We start from the raw sequence: 21,382 nt of genomic DNA, 5'->3' as shown, positions 1-21,382 counted from the left end.
TTACCACGTCCACCGCGAATTTGTCCATCCTCACTATTTGCCTGTCAGTAAGTCGTATTTGGACACGGTCAACATTGCTATAAAAGGAGATCTGGGACAAAATATTCCATTCACCAAAGGAAAAGTCACGGTGAAACTCCATTTTCGAAAACGGTTCTCTCACGACTCTTAAGTCATGTATCCAGTGTACCGAGGGGTTGCTCAACAGCGAGGACACGGCTTAGGAGATATGTTAAAATCGGCCTTTCGTTCGGTGGCCCCGGTGTTGAAACCGATGGTGACACGCGGATTGCACGCCTTGAAAGATGCGGCACTGACGGAAGGCAAAGAATTTCTCCAAAATGTCATCATCGACAAACAAAACCCTAAAGAAGCCTTCATGAGGGCAGGCAAAAATGTCTTGCTGCAAACGGGCAAAGACATTTTAGGCCAACGAGAAACACCTATAAATGCCCTGCACGCTACCGAGTCAGGCATTCAGCAAGGACAAGGCAGAAAGAGACGACGAAGAAAACACCCTTTCACCAGACTTCAAGCGAGAAAGGCCAAGAAAAGAAGAACCGTTCGAGACTTAGACGTTTTCGATTATTGAGAAAAAAGAGACAAAAAAATGATGCACCGAGAATCTTGCGCTTGTTCCAAGACGGAACTGGATCTGTTTGCCATGCCCCCCACGATGATGACGATGCAAGAATCCCAGTGGGTGGAATTTCACCCCGTCTCCTCACTGACCGATTCCGCTCCCATCGAGCTTGAAATCAAAGGACAGCCTGAAGATTACATCGATCTGAATAGCAGTTGCTTGTACCTGAAAGTCAAAATTCTAGATAAGACTGGAGGTGCTATAGACGATGAAGCAGTAGCTCCCGTCGACAATTTCATGCATTCCTTGTTCAGTGGAGTGGACTTGTATTTGAATAACAAACTGGTCAGTAGCAGCATGGATACTTACCCTTATCGTGCCTACCTGGAAAATCTCTTGACGTACGGAATAGATGCCAAGAACACTCATCTCAATGCCTGTGTGGTATGGGAAGCTGACGAACCTACCAAGTTTGAAATATTGGAAACTGATGAAAAGAAAGACAACAATGATGGATTTGTAGAACGAAGAACGAGAATCACGGGAGCCGACACAAGTTTAGAACTGATGGATCGTTTGCATTTGGACATGTGGTTGCAAGAAAAGTATTTGCTGAACGGGGTGGATGTCCGCCTGAGACTGAATCGTAGCAGTGCCGCTTTCCATTTGATGGCTGATAGTGACGGTTACAAAACCAAAATCCTAGAAGCCAGACTCTACGTACGCCGTGTGGAAGTGTTACCTAAAGTGGGAAACGACATCAGTCAGACGTTGAGCAGAACGACTGCCAAGTATCCCATACGACGCGTGGAAGTGAAAACCTTCACCATTCCCAAGGGACAGCGATCCATGATCGAAGATCATCTGTTCCAAGGACAGTTACCCAAACGTTTGATCGTTGGTATCGTCGAGAATACAGCCTTCAACGGAGCTGCCGAAAAAAATCCTTTCTACTTTCAACACTTTGGCGTGTCCAAAATCGAAGTCAGTCGCGATGGCAAGACCTTGTGTACCCGACCTTTCGAACCTGACTTTACCAAGAAGAATTACTTGAGATCGTACTTGTCCCTGTACGAAGCCACCGGACAGTTAGGAACCAATACCAGTCACGGTATTACGTACGAGGATTATGCAGGAGGCTACGCTTTGTGGGCTTTCGATTTCACTCCAGACCAAGGCAGCGACGAGGGACATTTCCACCCTATAAAATCCGGCCAGATTCGTGTGGAAATTCAGTTTAAAGACCGAGACCCTGATGAAACGGTGAACGTCATCCTGTATGCAGAATTCGACAATACCATAGAAATCAACAGTTTGAGAGAAGTCATCCTAGATTACTAGAAACCATGGAAGACTGTTATCCCTCTTTACCTAGTGGAGAAACTTTTAGTGTTGCATTGTTGTTAAAAAATGTTAGAGTTGTTGTTTAGTGTTAAGTGATTTTTGAATAAAAAATGTTGTGTTTTGAAAAAATTGTTTGATGTTATACTGTTGGATTATTGTTAAAAAATGTTAGAGTTGTTGTTTAGTGTTAAGTGATTTTTGAATAAAAATTGTTGTGTTTTGAAAAAAATGCCTTTATCTTTTGTTTAGCTATAAGAATGTTGGATTGATGCTCTTTCATTTCTTACTATCCCTCTCATGACACTCCCTAAACGTTGCGACTCAAAAACCGTGTGGGGATGTTTTCCTTCACGTCCGCGCTTTGACTTTAAGAACCGGGTTGTTTCCAGTCTAACCATCCATTGTCGACTCATCCTCCTAAGAAGATGTGCTCCAAACTAGCTAAACTCAACGAAGCCTACGTGAATTTGCATAGGGTCAGACACAGTCTGATACCGAAGCCAGAAGAAATAGAGAATGTGAGAATGTTAAAAATCACTGAAGACCTGATAGAAGAGCTCTTCAGAGAAGAAATGAACAGGGAAAAAGAAGAATGGACAGAGAAGTACAGACTTCAGAGACAGCAGCAACAACAACAACAAGAGCAGCAACAGCAACCTGAAGCTGACAGAGGCTTTGTCGATTGTCGTATCGACACCAAAGAGTTCTTCTTTTCTTTCCGAAGAAGCAGACCTATCGCCAGAAAGTCTATCCTCAGAGGACATCGCATTCTTAGAAACTAAAAAAGAATGCCATAGCAAAACAAAAAAAACCAGCCCTTTTCAGGGCTACCCAATACTCTAGAAAAGAAATAACCATCGATTTGCCAATGTGTGTAGGTAGAGTAGTGTGAAAATAAACACTAACTCTTTTTTTAAAAAATGTGAGGGTATGTGTTTGTGTGTTTGTGTTTGTAAGTGGTTAAGTAAGTTGGTATGGATAGTAGATTAACATGATGTCTTTTTTGGTGTTTGAGGTGTATATTTGGAGTTAGATTGGATTGCTTTGTATTTGTGGATAGTCTATTGAAGTGATTTATAAAAAAAATTTAAAATAGTGATGGGTAGCATAAAAAAGTGAGTGTTTCTTTTAGGTCCGCGCGTTGTTGTTTTTTGGTTATGATCTAGGTAAGATCAATTTTATGTTTTTAGGGGGATGTTTTCCATCACGTCCGCGCTTTCACTATAAATTGAAACTCGCTGGGCAGTCTAGCTACCCTTGTTGATTGATCAACACAAGAATGAATAGCAGAATAAGCAAACTTCTTGAACTCCAGATACATCTGGAATATGTCAGGCGCCTGTTAAATGAACTGGCCGCGGAGGCTATAGTAGAAGAGGAAAGAATGAAGAACGAAGAGGAGGAGAGAAGACAGAGGGAAGAGGAGGAAAAGAAACTAGAAGAGAGGATGTCGTACAATATTCCGGAGACAGAGGATTGGGGTGTTGAAGCGAATCATCCTCCCTCTGCGCTCCCCAGAAGAAAGGTGAAAGGAGACTGGGGAAGAAGATGCGTGTGTGGCGCCAGGCCAGGAAGGTGCAACCATTAGATAGGTGCATCTGGAGTTCAAAAAAACAGCCCTTTTAAGGGCTACCCAATACTCTAGAAAAGAAATAACTATCGATTTGCCAATGTGTAGGTAGAGTAGTGTGAATATAAACACTAACTCTTTTTTAAGATAGTGTGAGGGTATGTGTTTGTGTGTTGGTGCTTGTAAGAGCTAAGGTATGTTTGTGTGAATAGTAGATTATGGGTTTCTTTATTGTTTCTTAGCGTAGGTGGAGAGTATAGTTAGGGTTCTGTAAGCGCTCACGTACGATTGTGTGGATAGTAGATTATGGATTTTGTTTATTGTTTCTTAGCGTATGTGAAGAGTGTAGTTGGGGTTTTGTAAGCGCTCACGTACGATTGTGTGGATAGTAGATTATGGATTTTGTTTATTGTTTCTTAGCGTATGTGGAGAGTATAGTTTGGGTTTTGTAAGCGCTCACGTACGATTGTGTGGATAGTAGATTATGGATTTTGTTTTAATGATTTGCGTGTGTAAATAGTAGATTTGGGGTTTGTTTATTGTTGCTTCACTTATGTGGATAGTATATTATATGAAATGAGAAAAGTAGGGATGTTTTCTTTCACGTCTGCACGATGTTAGGTCATGATCTAGGTAATATCAATTTTATGTTTTAGGGGGATGTTTTCCTTCACGTCCGCGCTTTTTGTATAAGAACCCACAGTATTCGTCGTTCAAACCATTCTACGGAATAAGATACAAGGAAGATGGTAGCTGTAACAGAATTGTTTAACCAGTTGAAAGACATTTGGTACTGGATGGTGGATGGAGCTTATGCAGTGGAAAGGATTGAACGAGAATGGAAGTATGAAGTAACCAGGGAGTTTGTAAGAAGGCAAGTGACAAACCTAAAATTAGCCATGGATCTGGTGGCAGAGATGATAGAAGAAGAAGTAAAAAGACTAAGAGGCTTTACAGATCCAGAGTATGTAAAGATTGGTCACTTAAAGGAAGCCATGGATAATGTGATAGAAGTCAGGTGCTTTTTGGAAGACGTAATGGAATGGACAGAGTGGTCCTTTGTCAAAAAAGGCCTAGACCAGCATTAAGAAATCGGAACAACTTATGAGAAAAGTAATGGACGAAGAAGTGAAAAAGATCAAAGACAAGCGGAATAAAGAACGAAAGGAGAAAGAAAACTTAAAGAAAAAAGAGGCCTTTGACAAACTCAACAACAATTGGATCAAGATACAAGAGAAGTTCAGGGCTATGGGTCACCCAGACTGGTTACCAGAAAAAGAAAAAAGGAAGAACAAAGGAATTTTGGGAAAGATTAGGTGGTGGATGAGAAAATGGAGGAAATAGAAGAAGAAGCAGAAGAAATCCAAAGGCCCTTTTCAGGGCCAGCCATATTTCTCGAAAAGAGATAGCCTTTCCATTGCCTACCCTTTTTTTAAATTTAAATTTAAATTTAAATTTAAATTTAAAAAAATTTAATAAAAAAAAAATCCCAAAAGCCCAAACTCTATTCCCCATGTTAATTTCCCCTTGTCGCTAGACAGACCCACACTATAGTTCCATGTTAAATTCCCCTTGTACGTAGAGTGTCCCACGATTTTTCGCCATGTTAAATTTCCCTTGACGCTAATCTGACCCACGATTTTTCTCCATGTTAAATTTCCCTTGACGCTAATCTGACCCAGGGGTCTCTGTAATGCTAATTCCCATTGACGGTAAAGTGGCCCACCTTACTACTAATATGTTTGTACCTTTTCATTATGAGAACATTTCTGTTTGAACTTTAAGTATCTATTTTATTTATTTAATCAATATCAATTAAAAGACAAGCTAGTACAAGGAAGCCAATTAGCAATTTTTAACAAGATTGGGAATAAGTGTTGAATTAAAACTTTTAGCTTACAGTTAACTCCCTCCGTTAAGAATAGCTTCTTTTAGACAATCTTAATGCAATTTGAAATATAGATAGTTGCATTTGTATGTTACCTAATAAAGTATGTAAGTTTAGTGTGTACTCTGTATATTTTATATCATGTACTTTGTTTCTTTCCTGTACAACTTATATACATTTTTTATTAAAAGGAAACTCGGAAAGCCACACTTTTCTTTGTACATCTTATGTCAGTCAATATCCTTCGCCACCCAATATGCATAGGCAACGTACATGCGTCAGTGCATACTGTTATTGCGTAGGACATATGACTTAACTGTTTTACATTTGTTTATAGTCTTCAAATACTACATCGACAAAGACGACACTTACTGCTCAGACATTAATAGGACAAGCTAGACTTTAACAATCACATTATTAATATCAATATTTAATTGTGTTCACTTTAATTTCAGATATTGAAATTTTACTTGATAAGACTTTCCCGTTATCTGAGGCACTAGGTAAGTTTACTACTCACAAAATTAGTGTCGCAATATCAAATGGTCACTTGAACCAGTTTTTCATTCATCTTTTACGAAAAACACCCGCATATGCTGACCTTCTCCCCCCACCAAAACCCAGCCCTTTCTGACGATCAGCAATATCACAGAAAGTATCTATTAATAGATTAGACCCGTCTATATCATCTCTTTTTTAGTATCCCTGGATTAGACCCTTCGATATCATCACTTTGTTTATGACATTATTCTTGATTGAAAATCAACTGTTGTACAAAGGAGATTACAATGGTCCACTAGCCAATACGATTTCCATCAAGGCGTGTTTCAGTGGTCCACTAGACAATTCGATAGTCAGAAAGGTGTAGTATCCAATGGTCTACTAACCAGTTCGATTTCGAGATATGTACGAGTTTCAATGGTCCACTAACCAATTCGATTGCGAGATATACGTGAGTTCCAATTGTCCCCTAACCAATTCAGTTGTGAGATATGTGTCAGTTCCAATAGTTCACTAATCAATTCGATTGCGAGAATGGTGTGAGTTCCAAATATCCACTAACCAATTCGATTGTGAGATATTCGTAAATTTCAATGGTCCACTAACTAACTCGATCGTTATAAAACTTAATTGCTGGATATGAGCTTGCCTAAAGGAGTTTTGCAAACATAACTAATGTGCTATATAACATATTAAAACTGAGCTCATCAAATATTCGACATTTGTTTATCCAGTGTTCATGAAATTTTCATATATTTTCATGATATACTGGTGAGTATTGTGTCAATTAGGGGGGAATTTTACAAAAGGAAAAAAAAACGCTTCAAAAAATAATTATGCAAATGAAAGATTGAGCATTCTCCGTTTGTCTGTTGAGTCAGTATCGTCCTAAATATGGTTGTTTTGGTCGTAGCGACGTCGAATTGTAAATACTAAGCTAGTTTACTTGTAAATCCTACTCAGCTTCAAAACGTTTTGCATTCCGCAACTTATATGAATATACTTTGCAGTGAATATATGTGCATTTCAATCATTTTTGTCATAATTTCATCACATAACTACTTTTTATATACATTTTTTTTTTGTTTTTCGACTGATTCATTTTACTTAGGACAGTAAAGGATGACTAGAATCGTCTTGCATAATTTCATCACTTTAATTTCCTATTTTTCTTTTTCATCACTTGGTCTAATTAACGGCCTAATTTGATTCATTTCAGATCATAGCTTGTATAACATATATTCACATGTGCATTCTACTTAGACCTTATGAAAAGCCATTTTCTACGATTTTAGTCATTCACCCCACCCCATTTTTTCAATTATTATTGAGGATCTTGATACATCTGGTGCTATTGCTGTGGATATTGTTACCAAAGTCAAAATCTGAACAGTGTTTTGTTTTTGTACATACTTAAACCGTATATTTCTCTCATTACTACCATTAATTACTGACTTAAACTTAACTGTCCCTTCAATGTTGCTATTAAAAAGGTGTCACTTGTGCTTACAAGCTGACACTTATTTGTTCGACTTCGTAATGGTTAGCAGACTGATTCATTTTCATTCAGAAACTTGCAAATTGGACCAGAACTTTCAATGTGGAGAAAACTTTACTATGCTACGTACTCTCGCAGAAGGCAAGTTTTATTTAGGAACAATAATTAATGGACAGGCCAGTAATATGTACGTCGTACTAGCTGACCCTAACCTCGAAATAGACTCGCACAGTGACGAACATGTGCACAAATTGGGTGGTAGAATATTGTGATTGGCTGAGGTAGTATATATTAAAAGAGATTTTGGAATTGTGTTACCGATCTAGGCTAAACCCTTGTATCCCTCATGATTTTGTCTTCAAATTACACGTGTAACCGTGGGAAAAGTTGTATAAAACTCGATGTTCTGAGAAACAAAAATCATAGGTTATTGACCCATATAATCCAAAATGTTTATATTTTTTGGATTTCACGCTGAAAACGCAAGCACGCTGTATGGGTGCAGTACTCAGTGATGGATCATTTGAGTTCATTTGGGCCGACATAGACTTAAGACACATTTTGCATAAGTTTGCAGATATATTTGCTATCGATTATTCAGACTGCATGCCTCTTATTTCAAAATACTGACGACACCTGGGTAACACTTAGGTTTCGTAAAATCGAATTTCCTGTACAAATTACTGACATCAGTAAGTTTGAACGGCTTAGTCTCGGCATCGCCATCAAGGTATTTGTTTGTTATAATGCCTTCAGTCGATTCGTCAATCTGCTCTGAGAAGCGCAATGTAATATATTGATTTGCTGTTATTGCATAGTCCACAGTCGTTGTTTCATAATATATGGACAAACTATTCTCCTTGATTAGTACACCGGTATAGAAAGTACAGGAATAGAAAACTTCCATGCAGACGTTGCATGCATGTATTTTGTACCCACCACCTCCTCGAGGACGATGATTTGTACTCAGGCGGAATGAGTGAAAATCTGCAGTGTATTTAAACATTTTAAAATTTACAGCAGCGCAATAAGCCATGAAAGTCTCCTATGTAATATGCGCGGACTTTGAACGCCTTAATACACCAGTGCACAGTTCTGAGGTACTAACAACACAGTCCAAGCTGCGGAACAAATCCCATGCGGATTTAGCTGCACTGTAGTCAGATGTAATGGAGTGACTGAGCCACCAATGTTGTATCTTGGTCAGGAATCGGTTGATGTATTTTTTAAATCACTCGAGGATACGGTGGAATGTATCAGACAACAGCTCTACTCTTCCGCAGACATGAATATGACTAAGGATGACATTCGAGACTTTTATACGGTTATTCATCGCTGGATACGTGATGATCTCTTTTGGACTGATGCCAAAGTTCGTGATCACTGTCACATCAATGGAACCTATTGAGGAGCTGCACACAGCGCATGTATTATAGAGTTGTGAACTGATCCAAAGAAAACAATGAGACGTAGTAACATCAAAGGTGCCAATAAGTGTATTTCCCAACAATGTTGATAAACATATGACATTATAGCTGGGTCAGCTGCAGTTCATGAACTCGCTGTAGTTTCTTAATTCCAGCCCGAATAAACTCCAGATCAACCTTTACAATAATTATTTTAAGATTTCTTGACGGAACGATGGTGCAGACGTTGAATTCGGTTTACACACCCGCAAACTTGTGTATCCCTATGATTACATGAGCTGATAAGACCCGTTTTCTAATACTCTGTTGCCACCCATTGAGGAATTCCATTCGTCATTCTCTCGTGAGGGTATATCCGCTAACGACAATGCAAATGCAAACAATGTCTGGTCCACATTAGGTTGTGAAAACCTTGACGCCTGTCATGAACTGTATTTGACAAGAGATGTACTTCTGCTCGAGGATATCTTGGAGACATTTCTTTATACAGGCATTCGACAAGCTCGATCCTGCGTACTATTTGTCGTCATCGGGAATCACTTACCAGCATGGTAAACACTTGGAACTGCAGTGATATTGATCAACTTCTGTTTGTTGAATAATGCCGTATTCGGGAAAACTAAGGTCAATTTACGAAAACGGTTCAGAATAGACCTCGCAGGCTCATCGCGGACCTATCATTTGAGTCAAGTAAAATATTTGACTTCGGATTCACAGCTGACCACATTTAAAACATGTAGCTGAAGTTGATTCATCAGACATACGTCGGCGTATCTGCATTTGATTTCTCTAATCCGCTGATGTATAAATTCTTTTAATACAAGATGAAGCCGCAATACGGCGACAATGCTAAAATGCTTGATACAAATAACGAATCTTTGCTACAACACGTAACAAGAGACGATGTGTACCCGGACACGTGTGGCCCGTAAACAAAGTTGACAGCAGCGAGTATCCGAAAGATCGTCCACTGTTTAGTAACACACACGAGGGAGTCGTGGGAAAATTAAAGGACAATTGCTTGGGTAAACTCTATGGAGTAAAATGTGGGCCTGTACCACAAAGTGTATTCGAGCGTGGTTAGTGGCTCCAAAAACATGTCAAAGGCAAGAGGAGTCCCAAATATGATTGTACAAAAATAATCTTTGGCACGATATGTATGTGAGTTATTTGCAGTGATAACATGAATTCTAACAAACTGGAAGTCTGATCAGATCAAAGAAATGCAAGCTAGAAGTGTATCGTTGCACTAAAGTAAGTTTTTCTTCGCTTGACTCCAAACTGTGGATATTTCCAGAAGGCAATAATACTTATACTTACGGTCATTCGCAGATCCCAAAATAAACATCGGCATAATTCCGTATCTGCACAAACGGTTTGTAATTCTTCTTTCATCAAATGCACTACTTGGTTCCTTTACTGCTTATTCATCCACCAGTGCCAATTGATAACGTGTCGATTGCCTAGAGTATCAATCCGGACCGAAATTGTAAGCACATCTGCGGACCTCACTGGGTCAATAGCACGACGTTGCCTGAATTCTACCCCCCCCCCCCGCAGGGGAATACATATACTAAACGAATTTTTTCCAGGTTCCAAGTGGCTCTAACGGCAGTGGTTGTGATCTCATTTTTTAGGTAACGGGAACAGTCTTTTGTCGAATTTCCTTAGCAGGTTTTAATCCAATTGTGTTTGTGGTTTCATTATTTAGCGCTTCTATGACTTATGGAAGTTGTGTTCGCCCACTCTCGATATCGGGCACTCTGGGTTCTAGGTCTCACCATAATTTCTTCGCGTACTGATGTCCGAATAACCGTACCACAAGTGTACGGTTAATTCATTCCACTATAGCCTGGTCGCGATTATGCCAATATGTCCAGCACAAACCCGCACCTTATATTCTTATATTAACAATGCTGCAACGGCTCTGATAAATGTTTGCCCAAATCCACATGTAACAAACGTGGCCATGTTAACGGTCTGCGTGGGTGAATATGTTTAAGCACATCTGAAGCACTTGCTGAATCTTCGGACGTCAAAAGCACCGCTTCTTTGTATCTGCTGGCAACATCTACAATGGTTAATGCGTACATGTATGTACGTCCTCAAACCAAGTCATGTGAGTGAAATAAGAGATCCGCCGGGCCAAATTCGTTAGGTGTGCTTACATCAAAGCATTCACATATAATCATTCGCGGTGCTTGTAGGTATATTTGCCACAACGTTTGTTTAGCCAACTATGCACGGCCAACCCCGTGGATGACTTGTGCAGCGCTCACAAATATTTCAACGGCACCTTTCCGATAAACACGTGGATTTAAGTGGATCACGACTAGTTTCAATATATTGCGGCTCTACCTCCAATGATGGTCTTAGCGTTTAAACTTCTTTTGATGATCCATCTGGCAATTATTTTTCCAAGCGTAGCATTACTTGTATTCAAGTCATGGATGAAGTCTATATTGGCACATTGACACGTACATATTTCATGTGATACCATATATATATATATATATATATATATATATATATATATATATATATATATATATATATATATATATATATATATATATATATATATATACAAGTTTATGTCAGTAGCATGAAACATTGACACGACTTTTATGTGCTTCATTCAGACTTTGGTTGGTAGTTAGAAACAAGTTGTTTATCTAACCCAGGTCTAGGTCCACATATATACAGGGATGTGCTTTTCAACAGGATATTTACTCCATGGTTTCACGGATAGTTTCCGTCCTTAAAGAATATTCACGAGGTGGTCAACATGGAATCGCCTGGGGAACGATCAGTCCGTGTTATGATATACTCCAGGATGTTACGTAAGCACTTCAGTCAACTTCAAGAAGCAAACCTTCTACTACTGATTTATTTTCCACACTGGAAAAGGCTCCTGCTATTGATGACCTTGACCTGAATGTGAATAATATTGTTTTGTACGATGGTGTAATGCTTGGACACCAAGACAACTCCGCGAGAATATTTTCCGAGTCCGACGCAAAAACACAGACACAGTCTATGTAATACAAAGAAACTCTCACGTAACTAAACTGATAAGGGAAAACTGTAATATGTTGATGATATTGAGTACTATTGATGCTCACGGTTTTGCACATATTCATCGCACATGGTGTGTGACTACGCGTGGGATAAGTCTCTGAATATGTTTTCGGAGATCTTTCGGGAACCGTATATTTTCCTCACTATTGAACTGAGTTATGGACCAAGCAAATAGACGCAAGAGTCTGACGCGATAATTTATCAAATATGATAAATGTACACAACGTTAGAAACAGAGAAAACTTGCTGCTATAGTAAGAGGTGTGACGCCGCAAAGCTTCTTACAAACATGAGGAACTTCGCGCCTATATAGGTCTCCGTAACCGTATCACAGTCTCTACAATACGCATGGGAAAATATCATAGAGGGCTTCAAATATTGGCACCATTCCTCAAGCCCTTTCATGAAATTGCAGAAGAGGTAAAGAATGTAGCGGTAGCTACTGCGATAATGGTGGGTCCGCTTGAAAGGATAACGCAAGCCATTGAACAGATTCCAGCAGAGATATAGAAATTCCACAAAAGCACGCAGTAGCTTGACAAAAACGCTAGGGCGGCATGTGAAAACTTTCCAAACACCACCATTACCCGTACCAATAAATGCTGAGAACAGATCCGCAAAAATCGAATAGAAAAATGTATAAACTAAGCAGGTATAAAGGCAAAATAATGGGTTGAAACAAGCTACTGGCCCTATGTTTGATATTTATAATAGAATATTTGAAACAGTTAAATATGGAAGCGTTAACGAGAGCAACACAATGTTTGTAGAATTTATTCAAGAAATAAATAAAAAAAAAGGCTTAGGAGACGACCTTGCGCACATTTACCTCTACACGGCTTTCGCCCACGTTTACCTATACTTAGACCATCATATGATCCTCCACCTGCAAAAGCATATAGAAGTGTTATGGAGAGAACAATAAAATAGACAGAAGAGGCTAAAGAACAAAGCAATAATAACAAATAAGTGAATCTACATCACTATACAAATCGGTACACACAAGCGAATATGCTCGAAAGGAAACAAATATACATGATTAAAGAAACAACTAAAAACAACTCGGCAAGCGGGTAGTACAACCTGCATCCACACGGGAACAACAAAGACGTACATCACCTCTACAAAGATGTTCTTCACCCTAAACAAATGGGTCAACACACGAAGGTTTATTTATGCCTCCCTGGCAAAACCTTCCGAGGCCAATCACCTGAAATGACACAGGAAGAAGAATAAGAACGGGTATAAGACTAGCAACAACAAGAATTTCCTGAATTGGTGAGCAAACAAACATAAACGAACAGGATGAAAGTAGAACAATGGCGTGCAACTAAGCAACAGCAGCAAAAACGTTTATCACTCCAAGCCAGACATCTGCACCCTCACTGGAACAAAAAAGAAGGAAAACGCGTACCACGCCAACAAAGCTGTGTATCAGCCCAAACTAAATCATCAGCAACCCCATCGGAGCAAAACAAATACGTGCATCTATAAACCAAACACGACCTGTATCACTCTAAAATCACCTTTCTGCAAAACCCCAGATTAACAGGAAGAACGACTTGCATATATAAACCAACAAAGATGTGTATCATCCTAAACCCAACCTTCTGCGCCCAAACCGGAACAACACCCTACATCGCAACTTTAATATCATCAAGCACACGGGAACAGTGAGAATAATTCGAAGATTTTGGCCATATGCGTCACATTTTATGAAAGAACCGAAACAAACAAAGCAGAAGGACAAGATATATGTATGACGCTCACCAATCAGATTACAGTCTCCACTGCCCTACGTGTAAATCTGACAGCGACCACTTAGGGGTCATGTTCTGGTGACCTATGTTATTGGCATAATCGCGAAATTTATCAGCCAATCAGATAAAGTCTTAATCTTTGCGTTTGAGAGACTGAGCAGTATAGCTGAAGTGTTCCAGTGTGTGCCAAACGATTCCATTCACTTTCAGATTTTTTAAAACTGCGATGCCATTGGCTAATTCAAAGTTCACCAGAACATGACCCCAAAGTGGTCGTAGTCAGATGTTCCCACTGGACGGTGAAGATCTGATTTTAGTCAGTGTTGACCCTCACGACCTTGCGGATAGGTTTCAAGCACTCGTGGATCCGTTCGCGAAGGCATCAATAGTCATTATTGAGGTCCTATCAATTTGGCAATAGTAGTTCACCAATAATATTATGAATCCGGAACAATTTCGCTCATTGATGTATTATTTTATTGAAGACATCAATGATATTTATTAAAACACCTATGATTAATTTTGGAGCGATTCTTCCAGAGAGCAACGCTGCGTTGCAATGTGTCGTTGCAAACACAACATCAAGCATTACCTCGATGATTACACAATCATCAAAGAAACCAGAACAGTATATGACGTTTTGTAAACAAATAAACACGTGGCAGTTCCGCACACTGAAGACAGCGCTAGAGACGTTGAGTGATTATTGCAGTTGTCCTAATATTCGATCACGACCATTTGTGGGTTACCCCGCAAATAACTCGTGTTAATGCAGAGAATGGTCAAAAAGGTACATGGAAAACTCTTTATCTTCCTACAGATGCATACGGGGTTGAATCAATAAATGATGAGATCTGACTGCTGATCACATTGATAGCCAGAAGAATCCCTAACATTTTGATATGCACCCTCGAAGCCACAATCAAATGAGCCATCTCGATTAAATCTCTAGAATATGTGGTTTTTATTGCATAATCGTATTAGAGAACAATTCTTGGCTTGCCTGAAGATATTAATGAAATGTAGCCAAACGAACAAAATGTGCATGCATGATCCATCGGTACCAGTTACAATTTCGCACCAGACATTAGTCAGTATCATGCCAACGACGCAGGTTAATTTGACGTCTAACGCCATTAGTGGTCATCGTGAAGTATCTGCCTCAAGAATGCAAGCATCGCAGGGTTCTATTGCCTGGGTTTGCCCTAAATGACTCCACTGGTGATCTGACTTTGAAAACCTTTGTTTCATCCTTGTACATCAGGACGGGCACACGGTAGAACTATACGAGGAGAGGGGGCTGGAATAGGCAACAGTGCGTTAAATATCGACCTGATATTTAATGCAGTGACAATCACACGCAAGTATATAATACCGGAGAGTGTTGTTAACACCATAACATGAGTTTACATGACATAGTACGGAAATGGCCTTGGTAATATTGTCCTGTAATTGTTTACAGGCGCATCAAAAATGTACACATGGGCTTCTCATCGCACGCTGCAACGATATCTAAAAAAGTTACAACGTGATTTTTTGTTAGCATCAAAAATGTTGCAGTGCAGCGGTTAGTACATCTGGCATTGCGAGCTGTTCAAACGATTCAAGATCGATTACTGCAACTGGTGACTTAGCACTTCTTAAATTATCCTAAATAGCATTAATGCCAAACTCGGATAGTAACATCATCAATCAAGCTGCTCAACAACGTCTGTCTGATTCAATGATTGAAAATTTGGCAATGGAAAGCGGATCACGAATGTCTTCGCAAAAGGTATTAGACGAGACTATAATGTATGAACAATGTACACAGTTCAAAGATGTATCCGATCACACGATCGACATGGACCCGCCTTTGATGCAAGAATGAAGACAGCAAAATTACCAATTTTAATGGTACGATGCCAGGAATCCAGACGTGCAAGGCCCAATAGAAATTCAGGATTATGACCCATCTTGGTATTTGCTTCCGTGCGAGGCATTCTTACAAATCCTAGGAAACCTTGTAAAAGTCAATTATACTACATAGGATGCCAATGAAAAAGTCGGATTTATCAAAAACAGCAATGTCTGCTGACACGCCGGTGATGTTCATCAAAGACACAAGCGATTGTTCAGATCATATAAAATGCACATTAACTGCAGAAGGTGCGAAATAAAAGAGGAAAGGTTCTTCTATTATCCCCATAACCTTAAGAGCAGTCTTTGGATCACGGTTTTCGGTTGCGTCCTCGCTGTCGACCCATCCAATGACCAGTTATGAATTCCTTGCAATGGTAAAATCAGCAAATATTTCCGAAGTGTCTTTATACAAGATTAACGTACGATGTTCCCAAACACAAACGAACCCTGCTTCATAAAATAAGATTTGACAACAAGACCTGGTGTTCATTATGTCACATACGCAGTAACGCTTCGACATATATTTTATTTTCACTCATACTGGTTTGCACCACCACCTGAACTTATTGATTATTTTACTCAAAGTTGACACAAACTGCTGTTTAGCTCAATAGTGCCGTCGCAAGCTATTCTGGACGGCCCCATATGCAGAGATATTGTTGTTAAAGCACTTAATCCACTTGAGCGTTCACAAACCCCGCGTACACTTATTGATTTTACAGTATCACTTAGATACAAAATTTAATATGATAGAAATGCTTATTCACGGTCGCTAAACCATCCGACGACACGGCCATGTTGTGGATCACCCATGTTGTGGATCTGATAAGGTTTGATGCCCGCCGAGTTCATGTTGACGTAGACATGGGCAAGCTTGTGATTTTCCAAGGACAAACTAAAATGCTTAAAACGTCTAACTTGTTCATTCATTGTCATCAATCTGCAAGGTCAACGGCTGGAATCACCGAAATCTGGGGAATCGGAGACTGGAGTATTTCGAGTACGTTTATCAAGAATTACATTGATGTAACCGAGGCTGCGGTGAAATAATACACGGATGCACATAACGCAGAGTTGCTCTGACTTCAACGAGTAATGACAGCATGTGGACTCATCATCGAAATATTAGCTACCGCAGGAATGCTACACTCTGAAGAAGCGGACAAAGCCTGACGCATGGTCGACTTATAATTTGTTTTTATGTATGCTTTTGATAGACCTAATTCTTATGTCTTAAAGTGGTCGAGTCTGCATCGTACTTATTCATTTTAAGAGTATTTACACATATTGATAAATTATATTCCGCTTTTTATTCCATCTATAATACGTACCATATGATATGATGATAATGTTAAAAGATTTTTTACATATACAATTCTCAGTACAATTATTCAACGGATATGAACTTCGGTTCGAAGGATTCACCAGACGGGTACTTGACTCCTCATTGATGTCTTTGTATAAGATTAGATTTACCATTGCAAATAAGGATGGATTCTTATCGAGATGATGACGTTGCGGAATTAGCGAGTGGCGTGTTGGACCGTCTGACCAGTGATGCCAACATAGATAGTGATTCGGTCTATCTGTTGATGCATATCTGCGTGAAAACGGTATTAACAAACCCTCGAATACACTGAAATATAATCTGGTTAAGGATCAAATTGAAATCGACAGTTAGACCACCTCGATGTACCGATACCAGCTACAGAGCAGTTGGAATAATTGCATTAGCAATTGTGAAGGCTCAGTCACTGACTGAACAGCGAAGAACGAAAACCCTCAGGGACTGTGACTAAAACGATGAAATGGACAAATTCGTAAGGTTGAATTCGCTGTTGACTCTTAAGCCAACATTAACTTGGCCAACATCTCAACTATTATTTAACAGGAACCAACAGAATGTAACAGTTTCTGAACAAAAAAAGTACTATTGTTTCATATATTATTCAATGGCATAATCAGTACGGTTTTACAAGAACGTATTGCCAGGCCACAAGAACACACAATCGCCGGAGACATATCCCCAAAGTTAACATTTTCCATGATTGCTTGACAGTTGTATCAGTAAAAACGGATAATTGGTTGGATCTGCGTGTATATGTTGCACTTGAAAAAGGCAAGATTGTCGAGGTGTTATAATACGCGGACAGAGAATGACAGAGTGATTATAGCTTCATGGAACTGTGTCCAAACTAATATAGGTAGTGATAATGATACCATTATAGTTCTATCCTCAAACTAATATATTTTTGTGATCCTCATCTGATGCAGCCACCAAAATAATCTTCCCCAGCTGGACCACGAACTACACCGTTAGAAATTTTTAACAACTTGATGGAGTATCTCAAAGTTTCTTCAGCTCGGTTGGAAGTACGTTACCAACCGGTTACGAAGTAACTTTCATCGGCGTCGACTTCGCCTGACGACTCTTGGAGCTAGTGTCCATAGTACTCACCGGTACAGGTGTACAGGTTGGTGAGTCAAGTTTCGGTTACACATAACAACATCCCAGTATGACGTCATGTGACAACCTAGACACGCACGTGGCTTCGATTTTTCCTTTTAAATAGGCGAATCGAGGTCAATGAAGGCAACTGGTAACGAGCCACGCGTGTTGTGGGCGTATTGGACATCAATTACCTCCCCTGTATAGTCATCTGGCTTCACGTACTTCTCATTGACAAGGGCGGGATAATGACAGCCAGTGGCGTACAAAATAGTGGCGTCTTTCTCATTGACGGTAGCGGATGTGAGGTTTACTGGTTTACAGATCGCCTCGGTCCCACGTTTCTCCCTGACAACAGCATTCACCTGAATCGGCCTGTCCTAGAGACAGTCCCTGGCAAAATACACCGGGCGCTTGCAGTTGTAGCACGTCGGCGGCTCTCGACGTCCTGAAAGGCGTTTTTTCATGGTTGACGCCAGTCCGGGTCTTGTGAGTGCCATCTGTACCCGTAGTTCCACTTACGACCATCCCGTCCCCATGATACTTACGTACGGCTGACACTCCATCAACAACACGCGCGACTCAGTAGTGCGGGGCTTGTCCGTACCCCCAGAGACTCCAATTTTTTAGTGCGTTTTTCATTTATTTCCGTCATTCTGGCAACATCTTCGAGAGTCTTTTACTCTCCCTCCTCCTGAAAAACAGTCAGCTCTCACCTGTATGTACTCAGGACGTGCTTCTTGAGAATCGTCTCACGTAAACCTTCATAGGACCTGTCGACCTCTGCCATTCTTATCTACTTCTCAAATAACCCGTGAACTCGGGTGTGAAACTGAGAGTGTGTCTCCGTTGGCTTTTTCATTGGCTCTCAAAAACGTTTCCGGTATGCTTCGGCTGTCAGCCGATAATGGCACAGAAAGGCCTTCTTCAGAGTGTTGTAATCGTCTGCTTGGTCTACTGCTAGGCTGTGATAAACGTCCCTAGCTGCACCTTGCAGAAAAGGTGAAACGTTGATTGTCCAGTTTTGCTCAGGAATCTTATGTATGCACGCGAGTTTCTCAAATTGAATGAAAACATCGTGAAATGATTCTTCCTTTTTGTTAAATCGCGGCATGCTTATCTTGACAATACGGTGGTCAGCAATCGGTTGTCCATTCCCTCCAGGACTCGAACTGGTGTAATATCTATTTGCTGTTTTAGCCTCTACTCGCCTCTCGAGAGCGTGAGCGAGCTGCTTTCTTCGCAGAAGCTCCTATCCTGACAAGCTCATTCTGGGATTCTCTTTTCTTCACAGTAGCTTCTATCCTGGCCATCCTTTCTGGGATTCCCTCTCTGCTTCCTTTTCTTTCTCGAACGCTTGTCGTCCTGCTTCTTTCTCTGCCTTCCATTCTTTAATTCGTTCTTCAATAAACGCTGAGAATTGGTTTCCTTTGTAACCTAAGTCTGCCATGCCAACGGCACGATACTCCTTTATCATCTGCCTTTCCGTCGCCAGCGTAAAGTAATACCATCAATAACTGATACCTTGACTCAGTTTAATGCAGATTTAACAGATGCTATACATTTTTATCAACGAAATACTTACCCATTTTGAACGGACCATATAACCTCAAGTGAGATATCTGGCCCGTTGTTTGCTTCACTACGTTTGTAAGTAAATGAAAGATAACAAGCATACAAATGTGAAAATACGAAATACGCAGAAAAGAAAATATCTGGCCCGTTGTTTGCTTCACTACGTTTGTAAGTAAATGAAAGATAACAAGCATACAAATGTGAAAATACGAAATACGCAGAAAAGAAAAGCTCTCTTAAAATATAACAATGGTACTCTTAATAATAATTCTTTGCTATTAAAGATGACATATATGTTTATTTCAAATCCCAGAAGATGCCGCCACTTTTGCCACGTGCCTCCTACGGTATTATTTCTAACACCGGAGAAGGACGGACAATTTAAATTTAAATAGCTCCGAGCACCCGGTCAGCAATGCCGACGGTCTAGCTGTATAAAAGACTCAAGGTGAAAGGTATAACAATTTATTAAAATATCAACTTATTCGACTATTTCATCGACAATTCCTCAACCGTAATTCTTTGACATATACAAACAGTGTCCTATGCCGTTGCCATTTACAATCCTCATATGAAACAACACTCTTAAGATAGTGTCTTTCCCTTCGGTGTTGATTCTGTTACTCATCTGTCCGCCTCTAGTTATTCTACACTGGTACTTCCGGTACCCTCAACTCCGTACTCTCCTTGCACTTCCGGAACTCTCTTCCATGCTTCCTTACGGTAATACGCCTCCACCCAGCTGCCTACGTCACAATAGACCTCCCACGTGGTCTCAACGTGTCTTCCTTCTCTTCCATTCTCGGGTGTCGCCTCTAGCTCATACCTGGAAATCTTCCTATGAATTAGAAGGGACGTATAATCTGGTCTCCTTGCTCTAATCCCAGGAGAATAACCCACACTCTCACAGACCTTTTATTAGAATAATGGCGAATAAATTATCAGGTCAACTCACACAAACACATCTACATACTGGGTCTCTGATTGTGGCATTAAATGTGTACTTAAAAACTGGCCTCTGCCCCCAAACTCCCATCATCAGCAACAATCATACGCATTTTTTACCCTACGAATTATAAACGAAACATAAAAAATACAAATGCCAATCTTTGAAAACTGCCCTGGGTTAATTTCTCACTTACCTGTCGCTCTGAATTCCCGGTATGTATATACTAACAAAGCAAGTTGAAGTTCGAACTCAATTCACTAACAAATTCAATCATACATTACGATACATCATGGTAAATTACACAATCCAACAATCTACATACGTTAATCTTGCATGTTAATAATTTGCTAAACACTGAAGATTCCACTTCTAAAAAATAAAAAAGGTACATAATAATGCATCCATCGTACAACCGTGGTCAGGCAAATTCAGAAGATATGTTACCTCAGAAGCCTTTTGTTCCAAATCTAACTTGAGTTTAACAAGAGTTACTTCCCGCCCATTTACGAGTACTCAACCTACGCTCTCAGCCTCTTTGCGATCTTCTCCTTAAGAAATTCATATCTGTACTAATTTTTCAAAATGAATGTAGTGGCCCGTTCTCTTTGAAAACTTTGGGTAATTTCTCACTTACCTGTCGCTATGAATTCCCGGCAGTGACATACCTGACTGAGTGCAAAGCAAACAAAGGCCCCTCGATTCGAACTTATAATTCCTTTTGAATTCAGCCTTGAACAGACCGTTGAGTAACAGTTACACAACCGACAGGCAGTTTGTTTGTCCAGAATCGGGTCTATACTGGAAACCTTAAGTAATACGTATTATCATATCCAGGTGTTCCAACTACGAATTAAC

The sequence above is a fragment of the Sinohyriopsis cumingii genome, chromosome 4 (assembly GCF_028554795.1).
Source record: "Sinohyriopsis cumingii isolate HCF-2022 chromosome 4, ASM2855479v2, whole genome shotgun sequence".
NCBI classification, from domain to species: Eukaryota; Metazoa; Mollusca; class Bivalvia; order Unionida; family Unionidae; genus Sinohyriopsis; species Sinohyriopsis cumingii.
This window is presented reverse-complemented; position numbering follows the sequence as displayed.